The sequence below is a fragment of the Macrobrachium nipponense genome, chromosome 28 (assembly GCF_015104395.2).
Source record: "Macrobrachium nipponense isolate FS-2020 chromosome 28, ASM1510439v2, whole genome shotgun sequence".
In the NCBI taxonomy this organism is placed as follows: Eukaryota; Metazoa; Arthropoda; class Malacostraca; order Decapoda; family Palaemonidae; genus Macrobrachium; species Macrobrachium nipponense.
The window spans coordinates 5,779,692-5,807,191 of record NC_087217.1 but is presented as its reverse complement, the minus strand read 5'-3'; the positions used below and the strand labels follow the sequence as shown (position 1 = coordinate 5,807,191).

The 27,500-nt window shown below is 34.9% G+C and overlaps 1 protein-coding gene across 7 annotated transcripts in view; it reads left to right on the top strand.

The window, feature by feature from the left end:
• LOC135201380 (solute carrier organic anion transporter family member 74D-like) overlaps window positions 1-27,500 on the top strand; it is a 381,276-nt gene that overhangs the window by 80,665 nt on the left and 273,111 nt on the right. For 2 of the 7 annotated variants that reach the window (XM_064230233.1, XM_064230229.1), the window contains exon 1: window positions 19,674-20,773. The exons of 2 other annotated variants lie outside the window; for them this stretch is intronic. The gene's annotated coding sequence lies outside the window, so the exon portion shown is untranslated. Of the gene's footprint in view, window positions 1-19,673; window positions 20,774-27,500 lie in introns of those variants that run through there. 3 more of the 7 variants (XM_064230230.1, XM_064230231.1, XM_064230234.1) reach the window with 3 other exon arrangements.

Here is a 27,500-nt window from a genome sequence, read left to right as displayed (position 1 = left end):
TGTGTGTGTGTGTGTGTGTGTGTGTGTGTGTGTGTGTGTAATATTACTAACATATATATATATATATATATATATATATATATATATAATATATATATTATATGATACAGGGAGAGGGGGACAGGGGGGGCCATGACCTACATGTATGTGTTCAGAAATAAAAGGAAAAAAACAGAGAGGAATAGTACTGGAGAAAATCCGTATGAATAGCTGTATGTGTTCTGTGTTCTGTGTTTGTGTGTGCATCTGTGGCCGGACCATTAGTTCCCTAAGGAAAGGCAATTCGGTTTTCAGCATGGGTAATTGTATAGGCCCTCCTGGCAGACCGCGCGAGATATTGTATGAAGGGCAAGTGATAAATGGATATCAGCTGTTTAATGCGGTGAGGGACAGCTGAGAGCCAAGGGAATTTCCGACGATTTCATTTTCTGTAATGAGGTGAAAGGATGTCAACCGTCGAAGATGTTTTTATTGAATTCTCATCCGGAGGATGGTCGAAATGTTTGGCCGGTTGCAAAATTAATGTATTCATTTGTACAGCAAATAGATCTACATATTTCTTGTAAATACAAGCCATGGATCCAGTTTACTAGAGTTAAAGCTATGAGTGCAAGCTTCCTTTCTTATTTACCTAGAGAGGTGCATGTAATTACACAAGTTTTTGGTGTTAAATACAATCGTTGGTTTTAGTTTACATAACTTGGTCAATAATAGACATACAAGTTTTAGTTGCAAACACAAACCATGGTATACCTGTCTGCATAAAAAGAAATATAACAATTTTTCCTTGTAAATTCAATCTTTTGTTCTAGTTTACATAACAAGGCGGTAATATGGTTCTAGTTTACATAACAAGGTAGTAATAAATATACGTACTCATTTTTGGTTACAAATATGAAGTTTGGCATCCGTTTACATTGCTAATGCGGGATCCTCTGGGCAGGACGTAAATCAGCCCGTAGTGTCTTTTAACATATCTTGGCAGGCTTTGGTTTTCAATGGATTTTATTTTATTTTTTTATTTTATTTTATTTTTTTATTTATTTATTTGGGTTACGTAAAATGTGCAGCTTTTAATTTGGATATAATCCTCTCTTCCACTTAGTCGCTAAACCAGATGGTCTGAATGTGATTGGGGTATCATTAATCCTCATGACTTTGGTTTATGGCTTAAGAATTCTCTTTATTTTTTTTTTCCTTGGTCAGTGACGTGAAGGTTCAAGCTGTCCTGATGCCCTGAACCTTGTAAAGGAGCGAGATTATTCTTTTGGGCTTATTTAGCATGCATGGTCTTGTTAGTAATCTATTTGTACTTTTACTGGAATTCAGCCAAAATTCCGTGAAGTTTACTCAGAGTTTACAAAGTAGATCCCTAAATGTTCATGTAAAATTTCAAATTTTCTTTCCTGACATACCCAAGTTCACCCTTCAGTTCTTTAGTTAACATTTCACAGCCATGATTGTTTTCTGGGGTTTTGCTGAAGTGCACCATAAAATGTCCTTGTATTATTGCAAAGTTTTGTTCTTTAAACTGCATTATTTATGATTCAGGATATCAAGGATAGTCGTAAAAACTTAATTTGTGAAGAAATTAATAGTACTGAAAATTCTTAATTATTCTTGAATGCCTTTATAGTATGGGTATTTTGTTGTTAACTATTAAATTGTCTAATTATCCCAGGAATTTCCAGGCATTTCCAGGCATTTTCTCTATTTTATTGTCAGATGTTCCACTTCAATACGAGAATTTCTCTACCGGAAGTAATACTTGCATCCGGAAATCTCATTGATTTGGCCGAGACTTCCGTTTCCGTTTAGTTCTTTCCTTCTTGGTCAGAGGGACGTTCTTTCACCCCTGAAAATTCCATATAGGCGGAAAGAATTCTTGGAGACTAATCTGACTTTCTTTATGAAAACCCTAATTTAATTTAGGTGTTTTCCCTCGACGTCAAACGTTTGTATTGGCTTCAGTATTTTAAAGTTGAATTTTTTAGAATTTCAAGTTCGTTCTTATTATAAAGATTTTGATTACTTCTCTCTAGTTTTGGGAAGACACGGCAGCTTTTATTATTCGAACCTTGCGAATATAATTATATAAATGATGCGTTTATTTGTTTGTATGTCTGAGTAGTTGTGGTGTGTGTTTGTGTATGTATGTGTGTGTGTTTTTGGAGGGATGTATTTGAGTCCGTGAGAGAGACAGAGTCATCTTCTGTTACATTGTTTTTCAGCGATGAAATGCTCGTATTGCTATACGATATTGTTGTCTCACGTTGTCTAAATTGTATCTCGTTACCATAATATACAAGAGAATATTTGAACGATCGAAATATAACGATAGTTGGCGGCTCGAAAGTGGATTAGTGAAAACTTATCTTTAGATAACGTTTTTTACAATTTGGACATTATTCATATTCGTTTAAGCTGTTTGGAAATAAGGTTTAAAGTTTTATATTTTCTGGAAATTATATTTGAATGTCTGATATTTTCTGAAAATTATATTTGAATGTCTGTTTACGTAACATGTGTAGCCTAATTAGTAGGCAGTGTGTTTCATGTTTGGATAGTAAACATTGCCCATATTAATTTATTCCAGTAGAAACAACACTAGTGTTGTTTCTAGTTGATAACCTAAATATTCAAACGTGCAGAATAAGTACGGCGATTTTATCAGTCATGGAAATATTTTTCATCTCATTTGTACTCAGAGATGGTACAAGGTACTCCAAGCGGTATACTGTCACACGTATAATACATATACATCCTGTTTGGAACATGAACAGAGTACTTATGATAGTGATGTTCTATTGTGGTAAATTACAAGCAGAATAATCATCGTATAATCTGTTTAGTTTATTTCTTTAGTTCTCTCCCTGAAAGGCTCAGATGTATATATTCATTAATAATTTACTCACACATGCAAGGTATATATATATATATATATATATATATATATATATATATATATATATATATATATATACATATATATATATATATATATACTATATATATGTATATATATATATATATATATATATATGATATGTATATATATACATATATATATACATATATATATACATATATATGTGTGTGTATATATGATATATATATATATATATATATATATATATATATATATATATATATACCGTATATATATAATCAGCACTACGACTTTCCCTTTTAGTGGCGATTGGTGCCCGAGAAAAGACAAAACAACGATCACCGCCTCATTCACTCTTAACCTGCTAAGTTGTAGATGAACCTTTTGTGCAAAAGAAAAAAAAAAAAAACTGTAGCAGGTTCATGGGCCTTCACAGATTTCTCTTTAGCAGCACGTCAGTTTCCCCAAATACTTTTACAAATAGTGTAATGCTCACCTTAATCTTGCTAGCTCCTCCAGGATGTACAGTCTTCCTCCTTCTCCAGGTCTTCCTCTTCTACCGTACCTCCTCTAAACTATAAACTCTTTTCCTCCATCAATCTTTCAGTCTTTCAACTACACAGACTGCAAATATCTACATTTTGCAGCCTGCAGGTCACCCTTTACTATAATTACTACGTATACAAATCATCGGTACAGCTTGCGCGTTTTTCATTTATTTCCACTCAACGTTCACGTTTTCATAAAGGAGAGTTGTCTTCAAATCCCCTCATAATTACAATCTTGACTCATAAACACTCCAATTCGTCCAATTCGGCTCCCAATCTTTTATACATTTCTTGCTGGCCTCCTCATGCTTATTATATTCTGTAACCAAACTCATCACTCATGCGACTTCATCCTGTATATTGACCCTCAAATACTGCACCTTGTCTTCCACCAACCAAATGAACTTTCTTTGCTTCACTATCCTGGTGTCCGTTTACCTTAATTGCTGTACTCTTGCCCACCTTCACTCTCTACTTTTAGTTTTCTGGAAAAGAAAACTTTTAAGATGGCTTGTTTGTTCGTCCCCACTTTTTCTGTTTACCTTCAGATCTTACAAAATACTGAGGCTAGAGGGCTGCAAATTGGTCTGTTTATCATCCATACTCCAATCATCAAACATACCAAATTGCAACCCTTAAACCTTAGTAGTTTTTATTTTATGTAAGGTTAAAGTTAGCCTTGATCGTGCGTCTGGCAACTCTATTGCGCCGAAGGCAATATTTTTACTTGTTTCTTCTTGTAAACATTTTCCAATGCTGTCATGATTTTCTCCAGTTTTTCTTCAATATTCCCAGTTAGCAATGTAACATTTGCAATGAGCAGCCATCCCACACTTCATTCACAACTTTCTTATCTCACGATTTCTCTTATACAACAACTGTGCTTTCTCTGGCTTCTTGCATCACTTCGTCCATGAAGAAAGTATTGAGCCACGAAGGCATATAAGTCCAAAATAGTCACTCTCCCTGTTACAAAATCTAGCCCCTGCGTTTACTGTTTTTTTAATGTAACTTGACTTGACAATCACTTATCAAAGGAATTTTTATGTCCTTTGAAGATCTATTTTACTTGAATTCTTTTCGTATTTAAGATTTTGTGTTATATCATTATTGCGAATTTTGTTTTAAGAGTTTACTCGTAACTTTTAATGACTCGTGCATATTTCGTATTTCGCAAAGATGTGGCGCCTCTTTGCTGTGTGCGTAGGTATTCGTTCATACCCTGCCCTGTAAGTGTTTCTGTTTTTTTTGTGTTCGTGTAGGGATCGAGACGGGGGGTTAAGTAGTGGTGTTATGTTTAGCTGTTGGGGTGATTCTTTGTGTATGCAGAAACCTGCTGTGGTTAATTATGGAGTTCACCTTTTGAGCTGGGGCGAGCCACCCCTTCCTTGTGCGATTGTGTTCTCTGATTGTTGTGTGCTTGAGAAATGCTGAGGTTCCTCGGAAAAGAAAGACTCCTTTTTGATTTGTTGCTCATTCGACGTGACGGTCTATTTTGTACTTGGATAACTTCAGGAGGAAAGGCGAGAAGGTGAAAGAACTAGGGAAAAATGAAATCCACTTGTTAGGGTCGCTTTATAACTCCTCATTAAAAGAAGGGATGTACGACGTCAGTTATTGAAAACATTAGTAATGCGAAAATTCCCAGCGTCCAAGAGTTTAATGAAAAAATGGCTACGAATTATGCAGTCCATTGTTACTAGACATAGTAAAGACTTCTGGCTATTTAGTATTTTCCCGTGTGAGAAGGATACGCAAGATCAGCTGAACAAAGGACGAAATAGTATTTAAGTACACACACACACATATATATACATATATATATATATATATATATTGTATATACATATATATATATATATATATATATATATATATATCTATATCTATATATATATAGATATAGATATTATATTATAATAATATATATATTTATTATTATTATTAATTATGAATTAGTATTATTATTATTTTATTTAATATTTATATGTATATATATATATAACTATGATATATATACAGAATACATAACATACATACATACATACAACTACATACAGTACATAACATCATACATACATACATACATACATACTTACAGTAAAGAAGCCGCCCTTCAACCTTCAGAAATGTAATACAAGAGAACAGTGTTATAAATGGTTATGGATGAGGCTGATGTTAAATTCAGATATGAAGAAGAGGAGGAGATTTACATCATCAGATTAGAATCTGTATTCAGGTATGGAATAGGGGCAGATTAAGATAGATGAATTCAAGGTTCACCCACGCAGGTGTAAAGCTATTCTGAATGCTCATTATGTCGACTGGGAAGAAAGATTAGATTACTTCATCATATAAGATACCATCATCTTTTATCCTGACTGGATGTATACACTCTCTCGTTTGTCACCGTTTGAAAGTGAATTAAATTCAGTTAGTTCTTTTGGGAAATATCCTCTATGTTAAGACATACTTCAAAACTTTAGTGTAAGTAGTTAAGATACTCGGAATACTAAAATGCCCCTCGTTTTTTTTTCTTTGTTCTTGATCGTAATTTACTTTGTCTTTAGGCAACTGTGTATTCGAGGCTTCTTTGTAGTTTCATAACTAAATGTGATCTTCACGGATAATTCTTGATGTCTCTTGACGACTTCGACTTCAAGCAAGGTCCATAATACCCAATGGAATAATATATATATATATATATATATATATATATATATATATATATATATATATATATATATATATATATATATATATATAAAATGGTCGGTTTTGTTTTGATGTTATATTTTTTTCTTGCTTGTGATTTGTGCGTGTGTGTGTTTTAGGTTTTCCCCATGATGCTTTTCTTCTCCCCCCCCCCTTTTTTTGTTTATTCTTTACATCTGGAGGAAATATCCGAGTTTAGTGTCCAAGTGCCCATCAGTGAATTTTGATAAAACAACAGAATTACCCTCATTCCTCCTATCACAAGTTAATATTCTGATTAACAATTATTCCTCTTGAAAGAGAGAGAGCTAAATTTGACGATGTAGCCCATGTGTGTGAACATCTTACCCCTCGGGTTCATCTGAAGATGGGGCGAAATTTGAAAATATTGCTTCTTCCAACACTTATTGAGAGGAGAGAGATGTTATGTCTGTTCACTCTTTAAGCCTATCCTATAATCTTAATTAAGGAAATCACCATCCTTGATGCAATCCAGTGATATCTTGTTATTGGAAATGATCGGTTCCAGCCGTTTGGAGGTTTGAAAGATTCCACGTCTTCATTACGTCTGCCGTCTGTTGTCTAGTAGCCGTAATCGTTGACGCAATCGAGCGATATTCTAATTCTGGAAATTATATACATTGCGGGAATTTGGGTGAAAATTCTTTTGAGTTGTCCGAGTGTTTGAGGGCGTGGTCTGGTTTCAGCGTGAGGCGATGGTCTTCAGGCGGGAGGGAGAGACCGCGCTGACTGACCTCCAGCAAGGGCAAAGTCCAAAGACCGGGCATATTCACCCCCTTTGGCCCCCCACCCCCTCTACTCTCAAAAAAATAAGAGAAAAAAGAAATTGGATGGACTGAACTGGTCGCCAGAGAAAAGAGCGGGAGCTTAAGCATTAAGAAGCGATGTTGTGTTTCGTTTGGTTCGGTTTTGAATTGAAAACTGTTCACTTCTGCCATTTCTCGTTGAGACGGTTCGTTTAAATTCAAAATTAGACCAGTCTTTTGCTTCAGGTCGTAGGTTTAGAAAAATACAATGATTAAAGAACAAGTATCTTGCTGATAAGAATAAGGGAGTTCTTTTTTGGGTTTGGCTATTTTTATACTTTATTGTGCTTTCTTATTTGACGAAATATTCTATTCAAGGTAAATAAGTTTTGAAAATGCGTAACGTGGGAATTCTGAATGAAAGCAAGATGTTTATTTGCTAAAAGACGATTGGAACATTTTTAACCAGGTAATCAAATGGAATCGTTCTTGATATAAAAATGGTTTATTGCTGTAATCTAATTCTTGTGGACGCAAGATCGGGACTTGTTTATTTATGTGTTTCCACTCTGGATATTAAGTTGTCGATTCAAAAAATGCAAGAAGCTGAGAATATCCTACGGCAAATATGTTTATTAGTTCGGGTAATATTTATCAGTATTATTCCTTCGTTCCAGTCATTAAGGAAATATTTTCCATTTCAGTACCACTGTGATAGTAGTTTCATTACATTTTCACTACTAAATCAAATCTGGACAGGTAATACGTATGTATAGGCACTTCTATTATGTATTTTAACGAATATGTATATACATATATGTACATATTGTATATATATATAATATATATATATATATATATATATATATATATATATATTATACAAATATGTACACACAGTATACGTATGTGTATTTATTATATATATATAGACATATATATTTGTGTTTATGTGTGCATGTAATAATCATTCAAAAGCGCAGATGCTTTTCCTACTTCATACCTCTCTCTCTCTCTCTCTCTCTCTCTCTCTCTCTCTCTCTCTCTCTCTCTCTCTCTCATTCCGAGTCAGCGTTGTTACTTCCGCATTACATGCTTGTCACGAAATATGCTATCCATTGCTTCGCTTCCTACACGCCTTTTTTGTTGCATCAGTTGGAACTCGAGATGGAGCGAGATTATTGGATTAATATATTCCTCTTGCACTGCAGGATCTGGCGTTCAGAGGATTTGCTCTTGGTCTGGATATGAGCGTCTTGGACTGATATACAACATTCTAATGACCTGTGGCTTTGGTTGGCCATATGACGTTTAATTTGGAAATTTTTTCCTGCTGAAGTTTCTGAGAGAGAGAGAGAGAGAGAGAGAGAGAGAGAGAATATTCTTACTTTTGAAATTTTGAGTCAACAACAAATATACAAAGTAAAAATTACTCTTAAAGTAATAAGTATAGAAGCAGACAGGAATACCATGAAAATAAAAGTAAAAAGTAAATGAATTAGTAATGAATAAAAAAATTACATTATGTGATACTTAGCTCTTGCTAATGTAGATTGCAATAGCTAGATTGTCAGAAGAAATAGAGGATAAGTAAGAACTGAAATGAAGGAAGAAAACCTTATTATTTTCGTAAAAATTGCCTACAGTTCCCAGTTACTTTACAGTTGGAGCTTGAACTCGCACCCAGACGTTGGAGGGTAACGATGTTGGGGAATTAGAACCTGTTTTAAAGATTCATTAATTTGGATATTACGGTGTTTTCAGAATTTCAGGTGTAATGTGCAGTAATAGGAAATAAAAGTAAATTTCAACTTTTTAGCGAAAGGAAAGATCCTAGAGTAATGGATTTTTTTTAAATGAATATGTTTTGGACACTTTTAATATGCTTGATCTATATCAAATTTTTATTTAATGAAGTTCATTTTATAGGTTGATGATGCGTCGGTTTTCTTTTATTTGAATGCTCTTGTTTTCCAAGCCTGTAATTCTTGGACGTATAGTCTTTTGTTTTTTCGTTATTACGAATCTTAATCTGTCGCGTAAGCTGCAGGATTTCAGCTTTGACTGACTAATTTTCTGTAAATTGCCGTGGGAAGAACAAAGGTCGCTGATGTGGGTGGAGAAGGAGCAGCACACTGCTCACTGTTTTCTCTCTTCGTCCTTTTGTCTTTTCTCGGCGGATTTTCGCTCTTTTGATAACCGGTTATACCGATTTTACGAAATATGATTCTCGTCTTTGGCATTATTTTTGATGATTATTTTTCCTCTTGAATATAGATTTTAATATCATTATTCTGCTTCATCATTTGAGTGTTGCTTTTTCATCATATGTGCGTGCACTTAAGTAGAAGGACACCCGATGGTCCCTGATATAATTTAAGCCAACTTATCAGATGTAGATCTCTTTTCAAGGTGGCCAAGTCTTAGTAATGGCTCCCTAGTTCATAACATTTTTGTATTATTACCAAGTGAGGATGATCAACAAGGCAACTCGCAATAGTATCACTTTTATTGATATTCCTGTCAACAACAAAGGCATCTTCTGTTAAAATGGAAGGACTTTTCATGCAAAACATAATCATCCTCCACTTTCCAAAAGGCAGTTCCATCTCTTCCTTGGGAGTTAATCCCCGTCTTTCTCTATGCTCCCCGGTGCCGCCGCCTCTCTTCCTTGTGGCCTGGTCTGGATAAGAGGATTATTTTGACTGACCGTCGGCCTTTGCATAAAGAAATATGGTCATTCCTTAGGTGAAAAAGATTCCAAAGAATAAGGCCCTTCTCGTGGGGAAAAAATGGAAAAATGGCAGTTTCTTTTACTTTGTTCAAGAGCACTTAATGATGTGGTGCAAGAGACATCTACGAATAGTAGACCTGTCAATTTTTCCTTTAATATCATTAGTTATTTTCTATAAATTGCGTTTTGTTACCTTTGAAATCACAGTAACAGAAGTTCAGATTGTCACAGTTGTATTTTGATATGATGGCCCAGTGGCCCCAGGATTCAGGTAAGTGTTGGTTCTAAGGCCAATGACAACATTTCTTTCACTCAGGTGAAATGTTGGAGTAGGAAGAGAAAAGCATTCTCGCTCTTCATTGGGAAAAGCCACCTGATGGCTAGGAACAAAGGGTTCCCTGGTTTGATATTGCTAAAATTGAGAAATTTTTAGTATATATATTATCCTCACTTACATACATACTTTTCACCAGCCTGTTGTGTCTCCATTCTTTTCACATAATCAAACCAACTCAAAACATTCGCATCCTTTCTTTTACCTTCTCTCAATTCATTGACCTGCTCTCAAGTATTTCACCATTTCATTATATCTCTACTTTTATCAGTGCAACATACACAAGGAAAACTGCTCATCTCAACAGTTGAACCTCTTTTCTTTCATTTACATTGAACATCTATGGCTCACTTTATAACGCTCTATGCACTATGTGTGTGTGTACTTATATATAAATATATATATATATATATATATATATATATATATATATATATATATATGTATGTAGTAGTATATATACATATCTATATATATTTGTTTGTGTGTGTAAATAAACTAAACACATGTACATTCATACATATGCATACCCGCACGGTCTTATTAATACAAGACCCAAACATCATCCCTTACGTGGCAGTTATGCAATGCTATACAATATGAAGCTCCCTCTTGTGACTAAATCTTGAATACATACGGCAAAGATATGATTTCTACTGCCTCAAAAAAGAGCAAAAGGCCCGAAACCCTCTTTTGATGGAGAATTTAGCCGCTAAACCGCCCAATGGTCGAGAATGTTGGAGGTTTTCACGTAATACGACCTTTTTTGCGCAGAACTTCTCTGAATAGGCCTTATGGTATGTTGTGAAATCAGAGTCCTTTATAATTTGGTTCTTTCTATATCTATATCACTCTCTCTACTCACACACTCACAGACATATTTATGGATTATATAAATTGAGTCGAGTTATGGAATGCTGGTCAGGTAAATCCTGCGTCTTCAAAGAATATTAGGAAATAGCTGAATTGTGGCTTGTTTCTTTCTCAAACCAAATCAACGTCTTTATAACATGTAGTACACCTGGAATTCTAGAGGAAATCTGCCGAGGTCCCACCTCCAGTAGTTCGCAGTGGGTCCCATATAAGTCTTTCCTGGCTTTTTTTCTGGCATAGGTCAGGAAACCAAGGACATAGGTTTCCTAGGAATCCGAAATAGTTAATCTAAAACGAACCATCCCGCTGGGGAGAACAACTTAGGTCAACAGGGGCATCGTCTTGCATCTTCTGGTTCGAAAATCGAACGCTAGTCCTCAACTATGAGTTTCTTCAACGGCTAAGAAACTAGTAAAGTTACCGCAACTTATAACTTTTACCGTGTGATAGAGTAAATTAAATATATATATATATATATATATATATATATATATATATATATATATATATATATATATATATTCTTTATCACTACATTAAGGTGTCGTTACCTGATGCGCCTTTTTCCACGGTCTATCAAAGGCATCGTCAGGCATGGTTTATTGTTTGGCAAAGGGGGTTTTCATGACCGCATGCCCTTGCTGTCATCAACCACAGTTATTGGCAGTGGGCCTAGCCTTTTACTAAAAAGTACGACTGCAAAGCAGCAGCTTCCACAGTTATTGGCTGTTGGCCTAGCCTTTTACTAAAAATTGCAAGACTGCAAGGCAGTAGCTGTCCTTTTAGTCACCATTTACGACACGCAGGACCTACGTGGATTCTACACACCTACCACCAGGATCTAATATAATATAATATTATATATATATATATATATATATATATATATATATATATATATATATATATATATATATAATATATATATATATATGTTTCATAATATCTGTATATATTCATATACTCTTCCCATGTCTCTCTCCACCTCTCTCAAGTTGAAGCTTGAATGGAACAATAACTTCTGTAGTTTTTTTTAAATATCTGCAGCCAACCTTATTAGTGGCCAACTTCGACTCTCGAACATGACGTCGAGTGTCGATATGGGCAAGTTCCCTCAATTTTAAATAACCCCTTTTGAACAAGATAGTGAATTCAAGATACAAGGTTATCAGTAGTCGACCGTTTAGGTCCCAGTTAGGGTGGATAGTGTGAATATATATATAGATCATATATATATATATATATATATATATATATATATATATATATTATATATATATATATACATACATATATATATACATTATATACGTATATATAGATTACATATATATATACATACATATATATATATATACATTATTATATATATATACATATATATATATATATATATATATATATATATATAGATATATATATATATATATACTATCATACATGACACCATTCATAGTATTTCTCTCTCTCTCTCTCTCTCTCTCTCTCTCTCTCTCTCTCTCTCTCTCTGGTATAAATTAGTATTTGTCAGTCTTCCTCTTCCTCTTATGACATGAATTAAACATGGCCATTATATCATTCATTTCAGATCACTAGGAGTGTATGTCAATCATAAGAGATGAACGTACTCTATGGTTGTAGGTCACCTCTAAATACTTATAAGAGGGTCCTCGTTTTTATATAGTTATTATTTTTTATTTATTCATTTTTTAATATATGACCGTCCCTTTTTCTGTTTTGTAAATATATACTATTAGCAGCTGCAAATACCTACGCCAGCAGGGTTCCTTGCCTGGTGGTGGGCTCTAGGTCTGGAGAAGTTTCAAAGGGAATAAGATGCCTTGTGTGGACGCATGGTTTCGGTCTAACCAACTGAAAGCCAGTTGTTTATTAAAATTTTCTGGTTCAGTCATGAACCTCTTTATGGTTCTTTTGAATTAAATACCATATTCTGTTTTATTGCATTTTTATTCAGTTGATTATGAACTGGACTAAATAAAACTGAGAATTAACGTAGTTATGGTCCTTCTTTGGTGATGCTCAATTTAATTTTTTTATGGGAATACTATTACCCGTTTATTCTTTTACAGTTAATATACAAATCTGCGTTGTATACATTGTCCCAAAATAAAGTACAACCATTTGCTATTCCAGTTTTTACCTAGTGCGATATTAGGCCTATCTTTGGAAATTGTGTCGGTAGGTCAGTTTTAGGTCATGTAGCGCCACCGCGGCAGGTATTAGGCCAAAGAGACGATGGATGATTTAATTGGCGACAGGATGTTAGGCGTGTTCTTATTAGCATATGCCGCTTTTGAAGGTAATGAAATGACATGGCTGGAAATTGTTTCGAAATCTGTTATTGGGGTTTTTGTCTTTGACTGAATAGGTTGATCTGTAATCATGAAAACTTGATTGGTAACATGGAACTTGAGCTCTCTCTCTCTCTCTCTCTCTCTCTCTCTCTCTCTCTCTCTCTCTCTCTCGAAATTAGAGCCCCCCTCTCCACAGAACAAAAATTTAATGGAAAGTTATGAAGTTTTCTGCTATAGCCTATCTCCAAGTACATTATCTTAAGTTTCTATTAAGATATTTTTCATTTTACATTTCTTGCATTTTCAGACTGAGTGACGGAGTTAGATACAGCCATGGCTAACGACTCGGAGGAAATCAGATGGATTGACCGAATCCGGGCTATAACTTCAGAGAGGCCTGGGATGCTGGCGCATCCTTCATTTCACGTTCCTGGATAGCTAAATTCATTAAAAGAGATGAATCCTTTGTTTAAAGAAACTGGAACAAAAATCCATATGAAAGTCTTCACAAAAAGAGTGAGAATCTTGGAAGGCTTGAAGTCCTTTCTCAGGAGTCAAAAGACATCATAGCTGAGGCAATGGGTAGACCAAGAAAGTCTTTATGTAAATTGGCACTTGAACTAGAAACAAAAAGGGGAAAGAAGAGAAGTTACAGTGCTGTATATCGTGTGTTGAAAAAATCTGGTATCAAGCCATTTCATGTTATCAGCAAGCCCAACATCACTCAGCAACAGAGAGAAGACCATGCATGGTTTTGTGGTTCAATTCTTAAAGATTGGGATGAAGCTGACTTTCTCCATGTTGCCGCATCAGATGAATTCTTCATTTACACAGTCAGGAAGCCAAATCATAAAAATGACATCATTTGGGCTGCAAAGTTGGATGATATCAGCAATGATGTGCGCTTTGTCCAAGTTGTTAATGTTGATCATCAAAGAAAAAGGACTGTCATGGAATGACGAATACTGTAGAGAAACTGTGCTTACTGGTGGAGTCACATTTTTGCATGATAAGGCACCATGTTTTCAAGGCTCTTCAGACACAGGAGCTACTTCGAAACAGTGGTATCGATTCCTTCTCGTCAAATGAATTTCCAGGTAGCTCCCCTGACCTTAATGTGTGTGAAAACATTGGTAGTATCTTAAAGGATCGTGTTGAAGCGGGCACAGTGAACTATAATGGCATATCAAGCCTCGACGACCTGCGAAGAGAGGTGACCGAAGTGCTCAGGGAAATGGAGTTTGAGTCTCTGCTTTTTCGTGATTTGCTGAAATCATACCCCTCAAGAATGCAGGCTGTACAGGCAGATGGAGGACACACAAAATATTAAATACCCAGAGAGAAACTTAAATACCATTTCTGAACTACTTTTGTTTTTGTCCATATCAATTTTTGTCTATGCTGTAGAGGGGGCCTCTAATTTCGAAACACCCTGTATATATATATATATATATATATATATATATATATATATATATATATATATATATATATATGTGTGTGTGTGTGTGTGTGTGTGTGTATGTATGTATGCATGGTTATGTATTCTCCGTGTATATGAAAGAAATAAAGAGATCTGGTATCACTGCTATCATAAATGGCTCGGCCATTCATATAAGGTAAAAGCATAAGAAATTAGTTTCAAATTATGATTTTTCCTTATATTGTTTAAGAGGTGACGACAGCTTAAATACATGTCAAATCGTTAACGGGTCGTAAACTTTGTTTTTTTTTTTAAATGTTCAATTTTTGGATGACTTCTTTTGGTTAAACATTTTCATATTCTGTTTAACCTCCTCTTCTCTGCTCATTGCTCTTAAAATTTTATTCTTTTTAACCTGGGCGACTTTCTTTAATGATATCGTTTTTAGATTTAGCTACCGTAGGCCTTTTCTCGACATTCTCTTCCTTGATATTTCTTTGTATAACATCCAGTGCATGGTTGCCAGTTCTCTTCCCACCCACTTCCTCTCTCTCTCTCTCTCTCTCTCTCTCTCTCTCTCTCTCTCTCTCTCTCTCTCTCTCTCTGGGAAATTTCTTATGAAATTTATCGCTCTGCTGGTTTAAGAAACTCGAGCAATCGTTTTTCCAGAATTGTATGGCGAAGCTGAGTCAGGCAATAAGTCTGACTGAGGTTTCTTTGTTTTATCGGAGCTCAGAACGAAAGAGAGAATATGATTCTGTATTTGAAAGCAAGGTGCAGTGTAGAGCCTGCTTTATATAGTTTTATTTTGTCATTTAACTCACTAAAGATTCTTTTTTATGAACGGAACGTACAAAGGAAAATTAGGAATATAATAGAAAGCCCTCAGTTTATTATTTATTGCTGTGGTGCTGATTGACAGACGGAATATGTTAATGATTATACTCTGTTTTTTTTTTCATCTGTCCATCCGCCTGTGGTGTGTTTGTATGGTAACACTGCGTCCCCGGCTTTAGATACTTACGCTATTTGTAAGCTTTAGGTAAATAAAAGGATATCTGGGTGTACATTTGTAACTGAAAAGTGTTTTAATAATTTACTGTATGCGAATTACACCGTTAATATTCGAAATATGATATTATTATAATCGTTGAATGCAACTATCTAAAGCCCGGGACGCAGTGTTACCATACAAAAACACCACAGGCGGATGGACAGATGGAAAAAAACAGAGTATAGTCAGTTGTGAACGAGGAAATCTTCCAGTTGATGTTGGGGTTCTCTAGTGTCTGGGTTTTGCTTGTCTTGATAACTGCTGAGTAGGTGTCTAAGTCCAAGAAATCCATTTTCCCTTGCCTGAGGGCAAATCTGTATCAGTTGTTTGTGAGGATTTGATGAATGCCAAAGGGACCCCATCATAAACGAAGTTAGCAAACCAAATTTGATCATGTTAATCAAACTTTTAATATACAAGCGAAATTTTTAAGAAATGTGCGTTGTTGAATTTGTTTTATTATTGAAATCTTTAACAGTCTTTTAATTTATTGAGCAAGTAGTATCCACAGAATGGAATGTCCATATGTGAAGTAGGAAAAGGAGCCAAGCGAAGTAAAGCGATAGTGAAATACAAAGGAACCGTTCAGAGAAGCGCGAGGTCTCTTCGTCACCCTCGGGATCCAAGCCATTTTAGTAACGGGAGTGAGTCATCTCTGCCGCTTTTCAGGAGTTCATCTCCGTGAAAGAGGAAGATGTTAGAATATGAAGACACGCTCGGGAACCCTGCCTCGTTTGAGACTGGTTTCATTGGAAGGGAACACTTAATGCGGCCCTTTCTCTCTCTAATTATCCAGTCATGCTTTTATCCCGAGGAAGAAAGTGCAAAAGAGGGAGAAGATGCTTGGTTTGGCTTTTAATTTGCAATATGATATGTAAAAAGCGAAAGAGAGAGAGAGAGAGAGAGAGAGAGAGAGATGCCGATTAGGGTCTTGCTGTACAAGATAATGACCGAAGGATCGACCTTACTGAGACCCTCCAACATGAAGAGTATAATCTAGGAAGAATGGAGACGGTGAGTCGAGATTTGGATCACTCATCTTTCTCAGTCCCTGGTCGTCGTAAAACGAGACTAGTTCATAAAACGACCCCGTTGATAAAAGCGGTCATTTATTGCTTTATTTTCTCGCTAAGGTTTGCATGTATGATGCAGATGCTCTCCTCCTGCAGTTGCTCGTTGCCTAATTTAGAACACTTTTCTTTCTTTCTGCAGCATTAGAGTACTCTGCGGTCATGATACGTTAGGCTTTTGATTGGTGTAAGGCTGCGAGTGACTTTCGTGTGTGTTGCCAAGATGGTGTACACTCGTTGCCATGTAAGCTAGTTTTTAAGCTATTAAAATAGTTAAAATTGGTACCCCGTGGTGGATTAGTGTCGTCAGTGCACCTCGCGCGGTGCACTGTAGCCATTACGTAAGGTGCTTTACACAGCATCCCTTCGTCTTCTAGCTGCAACTTTTACAGTAGCTCCGTTAATATTCTCTTTCTTCCATCTTACCCTTAACCTTCTACTAACAATTGTTTCTTAGTGCAACTGCGAGGTTTTCCTCTTGTTACACCGTTTTACTCTCTAAACTGAATGACCTCATAGGTCCTAGTGCTTGGCTGTTTTCGTAAATTTTATATTCAATTCCATCGAAATTGATGTTGTTTATGACGCTGATGATAACGAGTTCGAAGAGTAATGATAATGCAGGCGACGGGGAGTTAAATCTTTCGCATTGCAGCCGTACCTATGCCGAAATCATAAAGATGTCGGTTTTCTTGGCTCATCCGTTATCAGTCAAAATTCGTCCAGTCTCTGGTGCTAACGGCTCTCTGGGTAAAGAAATGCAGTGATAGGGCGAGTCTTTTTCTGGAAAATAACAGGTATTGACAAAAATAAATAAATGAATAAATCACTACAAAAAAATCATTTAATAAATAAATCAAATAAAAACTTGAATTGCAAAAATTGCTTTTTTTTACCATAAAAACAGCTTTGACCAAAAACATATTTTTGCATAAAAAATATCTACAAGATTTTTTTTTTTACTAGAAAATAGCAACTATGAGAAATAAAAGTTTTGCTGTAAAATTACTAGTACGAACGAAAACATTGTTTTATGCTGAAAATAACAAGATGTAGGTTCTGAATACCTTGGTTTTTTTCTCTTATTTTTCACGAAAGTACATGGTTATCAAAATGAATTATTAAAACGGTATTGAAAGTTGTAAGGTTGTAGGAGCTATAAGATATGGAAATTTTATGCTTCATAGATACATCGAATTTTTAAGAAATTCTAGTATTAATTGTGATAAGATATAATGGTTCTGTGCATCAGGAACATCACTATGTTTTAAGGAAGTTTGGTTTCAAGCACAGTAGCATAGAAAGGTTCCCTGCAGTGTTTTAAGGTGTTCCGGTTTTAAGAGTGATAAGATGAAAGTGTTCTATGGATCAGAGAAATTACAATTTTGACAGGTCCTGGTTTTACGTACAAGGTAATAGGAAGGTTTATGCTGTCAGAGAAACCGCAATTTTTAACTTGTTCTGGTTTTAAGCACAATAGAACAGAAAGGTTGATGGTATCAGAGAAATCACATGTTAAGGTGTTTTGGTTTTAAGAGCGATGCGGTATATGCCAGAGAAATCACAGTGATTTAAGGAATTTTGGTTTAAAGAAACATGGAATGTAAGGGATTCTGTACACCCTATCTGCTATGGGAGCTTGAGCGAAGTGAATACCCGGAAACGCTGAAGGTTTGTGAGTTGAAACTGTCAATGCGAAAGGGCTGTTGTTTTAGATGTCACCGTTTCGACTAAACCGTATGCAGTTTGAGATTCAATAGTTACGATTCACCCGATTAACTTGAGCACATGCTGGTAATGCACGGGGTTTTACCAGCGGTCTTTTTCCGGAAGTGTGGCCACGTGATGAGAGAAAAAGAAAGTCACATATCTAGGAAAAAGAACCACCATCTTAAACGAAAAGCTGGATATCTCGTTTTCTGGAATCATGAGTCAGAAAAGAAGAGAAATGTTGCTGTTTGTATTTTGGATGCTGAATTGACTCTCTGCAAACGCGTCCGGCTTGTTGTTTGTTACAAGAAGTTTTGACGTGGAATTGAAGCATAAATCATCTTTTACATTTACTCTCCAGTCCATTCTGTGGTTTTACTGTCTGGATGAATAGGATATTTTTTTTTCCAGTGTATTGATTGGTATCTTTTGGAGAATACTCGCCATTTGTAGTTGTTATATTATATTATATATTATATATGTGTGTGTGAGCATGTGTATGAAATTAGTGTACTGTCGCTCTGAGGTATACAAAATGGAACTCCTCAGTAATTAGATATGCTCATTGATTATATATATATATATATATATATATATATATATTATATATATATATATATATATATATATATATATACACGTATATGTGTGTGTATGTATATGTGTATACATACATATTATATATATAAGTATTTATAATAGGAGGCGGAAGCGTGCGGGTGATGGTTTGGTGTATGACTTACGCAATGAGGATATCATTTGGTTGTTGTTGTTGTTCCCTGAAATGGCTTACGTAATGATATTTGGTTGCTGTTGTTCCCTGAAACTAACTACATAGGAGAATTCTTTTTAATTTAGTTTGTTTTACTGATACGTGTCCACCTACAATTTATGACAAAACTTGAGACCTGACCTACCACAAACAGGCCCCCAGGTGGATCACTTAGTGTTGCTCCATCCGAGTCATCATGATCCCAACGGAGAAGAAGAAGACGACGACGACGCAGCAGCGGCAGCAGCAGCAGTCCGGCAGGCAGCTTCTTCCATCTGCGCCGAAGCTCGCGAAGGTTTCAAGGTCCTTGGTGTCTGTCTGTGCGAACGGTGGGGAGACTGAAAAAGAGATCTCGCTACGTAGCCACCGTCGGAGGATGATGCGGCTTAGGGAGGGACGATGGGGAGGTGTAGGAGGTGTAAGGAGGTGTAGGGTAGAGGAAGGGACGTTGGGAGGGAGGAAGGAGGAGGTGTGTCGCTCCAGTGTGTCTTTAGCTCTTGACAAGGTTGGTCGCGGTTCTGGTGCTCCCTCCGACACGGCAGCGGCTCTAGATCTTGGCTGTTTCTTTCTCTCTCTGTCTCTGCATTCGCTCGAGGAGACCGTGTCCTTGCGTGGGCGGTTTCCAGACACTTCGAACGTTCTTGCGTTTGCTATGGAAACACGTCGTCCGGTGTGAAAGTCGCTTCAAATAGCGAGGTCAGCGACCCAAGTTTTTGTGCTTGCAAAAGGAGTTCCCAACAAGTGGGGCTTATGTGTTTTGAGTGCTCTGTGCATGCGAGCTCGTGAGAATGCATATTTTGTATGAATGAGTGCTTGCACTACCTGTATTCCTGAAAAAAAAAAACTGGAAAATGGAATTTGACGGGTTATATAGATTTCGTAGGATTTATGAAAAAATTTTTTTCTAGATCAGTTCGAGTTTAATACGTGTCCAGTGTCCGTTAAAAGAGCGTCGCTTTAGTAGTTGAGACCGCTAGAGACATACAGAGAAGCAAACAATCTGTTCCATGCTGTGTGTATGTGTATGTGTGTGTGTTTGTGCCAGAGATAGAGGAAGAGACATTGGAACCAGATTTTGACTAGGCGTGACATGATCCTCCTCATCGATGTTGAAAGCTTTCGAAAAAAAGTTTCCTTGCTTTAACTGATTTACGTACATGCTAATTCAAAGTGATTGACGAGAGGCGGAGAGAGAGAGAGAGAGAGAGAGAGAGAGAGAGAGAGAGAGAGCTGTTTTGGGGAAAGGGGTACTGGGGAGTGCGAGAAAGCATCGAGTTTTTAGAAAAGAACAGAGAAGAAAGAAAAAAATCATCGCTGTACTCGAATGAAAGATTTGGCGAATTCCTTACGTCTTGAATAAGAAAAGAAATAAGTGTTTTGTGTTTGTTTCGCTTCAGCAGAAATAAGGCCATCAAGCAAACAGAACAGCTGTTCCATTGGTTTGTTTGCGCATTGTTTGTGAAGAGTAACATGTAACGTTGAGGTGGAGGAAGTCGTTAAAGATAGGATTGCAATCTACGTGTGTGTTGTAGTCTCTTTGGAGGAGGCCCCTCACGCAGGACCAAAAGGTGGGTGTGTCTTCCGTCTCTCTCTCTCTCTCTCTCTCTCTCTCTCTCTCTCCCGCTTCATCGCAAGGTAGTTGTGTAAGGTGATCAGCATTTATAATGAAGTTTTTATTGATATTAAGTTTTTTGCTATTATCATCAACTGTCATTTTATGTATACAGTATATTATCATTTATCATTGTTGACGATAGTTTAGATAAAAAAAATTATGTTATTTAACTTAGCAGTTCCATCATTTGGCAAAACTAGCGAGTGTCGCTGGAATTTTCTGAAAGAAGGTTTACGTGGAAGAATACTCTTGAGAGCAGTGTTGTGATGGAGTTGTAGCGACCTGTTCGTCTAAAATTTCTTGTCTTCTGAACAGTAGAACATCTTTTTTAAACTGGTCCTTATTCATTATGAGTTGTCGTCTTTATTATTATTATTGTTATTAGTAGTATTATCATTATTATTTGTAGCAGCATTAATTGCAGGAGCTGCAGCATTTAACCAAGTCAGTTTTTTTATGATCTGTAATACCCTGGAAAACCTTTTGGCTGTTGCCTTCATAGATTTTAAGTCAAGAATTAATTATTCATGGGAGTTATTGTGTAACGTTTTTTTTACGGTCTTCGGCGCAGACACCCATTCCTTTAAAACCAGAAGTAACTTTTAAAGATTTAATAATAATTAGATTGTAATAGTAATGTCGTACAAACCCTCCAATGAAGGTGTGGAGGGTGACGAGCAAAATGATTACGGAAGTAGGAAAGAATTATTGCAGTAGAGGGTTTTGCCATAAGGTGAGATAAACTCTGCGGGATTCTCTCTCATGTTTTCTCACGACTCCTTTCCCGTCTTCTGGATTTTTATTGATTCATGAAAAGCGTAGTTGCTCGTCAAAATATTCCTTCCCACCCAGGTTATATTTGTAGCATATTCGTCTATTATAAATTAATAAGTTTCAATGCAACGTTTCTTTTTCCGTTTACTTATAGATATATTGTGTGATTTTTTTTTTTAGAAATATATAAACCTATAAGGATTTAGGAGCCTGTATAAAGTTTTACGATGAACGCAAAACTTAATAAATTACACTACGAAACATTTCTAGTAAAATGCAGCCCAAATTATTACAGCAAATGCTAAATATTTCACGATTTGCTATACATTTTTTTAAGATAATGAATATTCTTCCCCGAAAATAAAGCTTGCTGTGGAAGTTGGTACCCTTTTAGAATGATAATAATGTAGAATCAAGTGGCCTGTATTATATATGTAAGTTTTATTATTTCTTGATGAGCAGAAACGCAATTTGTGAATGCAACACTAATGGTAATGATAAAACTTAAAAGTAGAGAACGGCAAGGCAATGAATTGCCGTTCTCTTTACCATTGAATCCAAAAATGCTTTTAAAAATTTAGCGTTTTATTAAGGCTAAAACTGTTCTTTGCTCATAAGTATTATAATTCATTTGAATTTTACATTAATGTACTAGGCCGTCATATGCTGGGAGACGGGAACGATTTTTTTTTTTTTTTTTTTTTTTTGCGCAGCTTAATCGAAATGAAATCAAATTCGGAAGTTGAAATTTTTACCCTTTTATAGTTTCGTAATTCTGCTAGTTTTTCGTATTGCTTTCAAATTTACCATCCATAATTTCATTAGATATGTCTTAACAGTCCGGATCAATACAAATATACTTACTTTTTTTTTTCTTTTGAGAATCTCGATGTTTCTGTGTTTAGTCTAACGGATTCAGCACTTTTAAGAGTTCCTATAAATATTCGGTTGGCACAAATGTGAACGTCTTAATAGTATGTTATTTTTATTGTTGTTGCTGTTGTTTGGGATGACTTGTTTAGTACGCTACTGCATTATTGATGTAGGAACTTGGCGTTGTAAAGTTTCAAGTGAGTGGAAGTGTGAGATGCCTGTATACCTCTTCATATCCTTGTAGATGTCTCGCTTACTTTTCGCATAGCGTCATTACTTCTATTAATCCAGTTGTAATTTTTTTTCATGTTATAAATTTTTATTGACGATATGTGCGATGATATGATATCATTTTTATAACAGCCTTTACGCAGCATTTTTCAAAATTGAAATTTGAATATTGTATTTTTGGTGCGTACGTGATTTTTCATTTTTTCACTAGTTTTGTAAGGGGAATGTATTTCTTATTTAACTCTTATGAATCACCATCATTTTCTAAAGCCATAAAAGAATATTCAAGGGAAATTTTTTTTTTATTAATATTATATTTTCAGACTTGGTTCTAATTTATAAGGCTTATCGGTCATTGACGAGGCAACCGACGAAACATTTGCTATCATTGAGTAGAGGACTTGGTGGACGTTTGCCAACAGTTTCCATAGTTATTAATAGACGACACTTAATACAGGCAACATGACAATGTTTGTGCCGGTAGTTGTAATTTACTGAAGCTGAATTTTCAAAATTTTTGATTTTTATGCATATTTCTGGTAATGCCTCAGCAAGCAACATAGAAGAAGAATGTGAAATGGCAAACAACTGGTTGTACCATACTTATTAATATTGATGTAAAATCGCTCTGGTCTCTGCCATTAGAAACAGTTTGATTAATATGATAATTTAAGGGTTGATAAGAAAAATATGAAATTGCTTAGCATTACGAAGAAAACATATTTGTATTCTGTAAAGGTCAACATTCTTCCTGTGGCACTTTTCCTTCTAATAGCTTATTTTGGAACCTTGGGCCTGCGTCGGTTCTTCGGGCTTCCTGTACCGCTCGTCCCTCAGAAAGGTGTCATCTTTTGTCATTGCTGGCGAAACTACATACTAAATTGATATCAATATGAATATTTTATGTAAACATACGTTGAAAAGTTATATTCCATGTTGAATTATTTATTATTATAAGACCGTAACCGACATGTACCCAGAGAAGCAGGATAGAGCATATCCGTTATTTTTAACGACATATATTTGATATTTAGATAAATGTAAACATGACAACACGATATTAAGTTAAAGGATCAAGTGACAGAAAATCTGAATAATAATAGTGAAGGCTAGACTGTACCGCATATAGGAAGAAAGAGAGGATGTTATTATTCGGTGTTGCTCAATTAAATCAAATTTTTTGTAGAATTATTGAATAATTTTAGTTCTTCTTTAGCCTTTGGAAATGAAATAAAATAAATAATCACAGTTTGATATATATATATATATATATATATATATATATATATATATATATATATATATATATATATATATATATATATATAGCCAGTCTTTTAAAGTTGCAAATATGACCTGGCTGCAGAGTGCACAAGCAGATAGCGGGGTTAGATATTTTATATGGTAACGGTTTTGTTTGTTGGCTAGTTAATCAGTTAGCAAGATAGCTAAAAAAGTTGCCACGGATTTACATGCTTGATCATGCACCAAAGACTAGTTAATCTAATCTTAGGTGCGAACCGGGTTTGGATGCAAAAATTTTGAAAAATTTTTCTAATGTTGAACAAAACGTGAAAGGCATAGTTGCCCCTAACCAAGTTAAATTCCAGCGAGAAATACGTAAGATATCCACCATGTATTAATAGTTACTTCGAAGATAATCCTTTTATACTTCACAAATGATTCTGTATTACTGAGCTCAGGATATGTTTTTGACTATATACGCTCTCTATGGAAAAATTTAGGTGTAAATTTGTTAATTCCAGTGAGATGAAGTTGCTTTGGAATAATATCGACATTATGAGTGGGGTGTGCTAGAAGAAGGACTGCCATTGCGTGTTTGGAGTGAATTTTCTACTCTCAGTTGTACTTTATCAAGATGATGTGCTTTTACTTTAGGTCAGGTTGGAATCACATTCTCTCCATTTCTTCGCAAAATAATCGCCGACTTATATGATGATGTTCGAGAGAAACATTTTAGATTTTGTGCCATCAGTTTCTACATGTTTTCCATCTCAGTCGATTTTGTAAGAGTCCATTAGAAGTGTTACCATTATTACCATTCACCGTGTATGTATTCCATTTAATTTTTGAACGGTGTTACAGTACGGTTAATTTTATAGACAAATTTACGAATGCTGGTTAAACGGCAACCCAATTACAATCCTGCTCAAAAAAAACGAGGTGTATTTGAATCGAAAAGGAACAGGTAAGAGTATATTTCATTTTTTTAATAATTACAGTTTTCGTCTTCATTGTGTGGATTTTGTGCTTATGGAAGTCTCCCTTAATTATTGCTTTCGTAACTAATAATATTATATGTCGTATTTATTGTGTGTGTGTTTTTTTGTCATCAAAATAGAAATATTTCTCCCTAATTTTTAATTTTTTAATTGGATTGTTTCTTAAAAGGTTTTGTAACAGAGCACAATTGTTTTGCGTATTATTTTACTGGTAAAAGTAATGTAAAGTATCAATCTTTGATTGTTCCTATTTTGGACTTCTATACTATATGCGCACAGCCTTCCTTTCGAGTTTATCAGAAGTATACACGCTCACCTATGTCATGATTCGAATCGGGTTCTGAAGTATGTTGTATTTTTTGTTACAGACTTCATTCACTGTAACTGTAGGCCTTTAATTTTTTTAATATTAATTATATGCCAAATATTAAACGCCCTTGGTTTATATTTGTACCTGTATATTTATTTTATATATATTTTATAAAGTATATTTTATTAGGATCATAATGTCACCTTACATTAATATAAATATATTCTCGATTATTTATTGATTTCGTATATATTCATTTTATAATACTTACCATAAATAAATTTTTTTTTTTGATGATCGCACTCCAGGTTACACGTTTTGTTTTGAAGTTATTGAGAGATGATGTCAGACTTGATTTGGTTTATCGTTCCTTGGGAAAATAGTAAGATCATGCTGGGTGTAAAATGAAGACTTACTCTCCTGTTGACCGTCGATCATTTTCGTAGTGCATGCACATCGAGAAGTATATATAATATCCTTGTAGTCGTTTGTGTGTTTTTGAGAGAGGGCTAGAGATGGTATTATAATCTCCTTATTTTACTTGCTTGATTTGATTTTAGTGATTATTTATATAATATGTATGCACATATAGGATATATGTAAATATACTTATATAATATATATATATATATATATATATATATATATATATATATATATGTATATATTGCTTTTGCCATTTACACGCGTGATATGTATGTAAGTAATATATATATATAATATATATATATATAATATAATATATATATATATAAATATATATATATATATATATAATATATAATATTCGTGTGTGTCTGTATAAAGTTTATAAATCTTCATGTAAGCGAGAGAGAGAGAGAGAGAGAGAGAGAGAACTTCAGAAGATGTTATATAGCAATACTTCAATGATATCTTGAAGGCCACGCGGTAGTGGTGCAATATTTTTGAAGTGTGAAGAGAGTTGCGCCATAATTAAATCGGTATTAAACTTGCTATTTATAACTTTTCCGCCCTTTTAATTTTATCCATTTAATCACGTCTTCGAAATTACTGGGAATATACATTATTACATCGTTGCGTTGACCTTAACTTGGAAGAATTATTATTATTATTATTATTATTATTATTATTATTATTATTATTATTATTATTTTATTATTATTATTGTTTATTATTATTTTATTATTATTATTATTATTATTATTATTATTATTATTATTATTATTATTTTCACTGCTGAAAATTGTTGATTCGTCAGTAAGGACACAATATTACTTAGCACGTACAGATAACGTAAATCTTTGACATAACAAATTTCTCTCTCTCTCTCTCTCTCTCTCTCTCTCTCTCTCTCTCGTTACACACTGTTTTTCCCCTTCACGGGCAGTTGGTTTTCTTCATCGGATTTCGTTCAGAATACGAGCCGGTGAAGACTTGGTTCGTTTTTTCCTTGTTTTTAGAATGCCCTTCTGCTTTAGCGAATCCATAACTGGTAAATCTCCGATTTTTTTATTCTCTGTGTAGATATGAGATACCGCGTTGGTCATGACGTCAGTATTCATTTCTTTCTATACAATTTAGATATATATATATATATATATATATTATATATATATATATTATATATAATATAATATATATATATATATATATATATATAAGTCATATCACTTTACCGTGATTCATATACATACATCGAGCTACAAATGTCCTTTAATATCTAATTCACTCTATCTCGGAATTAATATATTTTCATATATGCTTAACCGAAGGGGAATTTTATTAGGCGATAATAGAATTGGTGGCGCCCAGGCGCGAACTCAGGACACCATACAAATCCAGGAACGTCAATGAAGCTTTTACCCACTCCACCACCGCAAGAGGCCGAATTCGGTTAAGCATATATGAAAATATATTATTTCCGAGGTAGAGGTATATATTAAAGGACACTTGTATATATATATATATATATATTATATATATATATATATATATATAGTGTGGTTTTTTTGTCACAAATATTAAGCCACAAATATCGTTTATGTCTCCTTCACAGTACCTTGAGAATGACTTGCACTCAAGGAGAGAAGGAGAGTTATGGTTTGTAAGTGCTACTTCTCTACCAGGTGGTCAAAGTCACTGTCCGTCGTTGCCTATAGTTCTAAGCCGCATAACAGTCGGAAGCGCCTGTCAATTATAAATCCGCTTTTGTGTAAGTTATTCAAAAGGCGTAGTGATTTGGATGTTAACGACATTTGTGGCTTAAT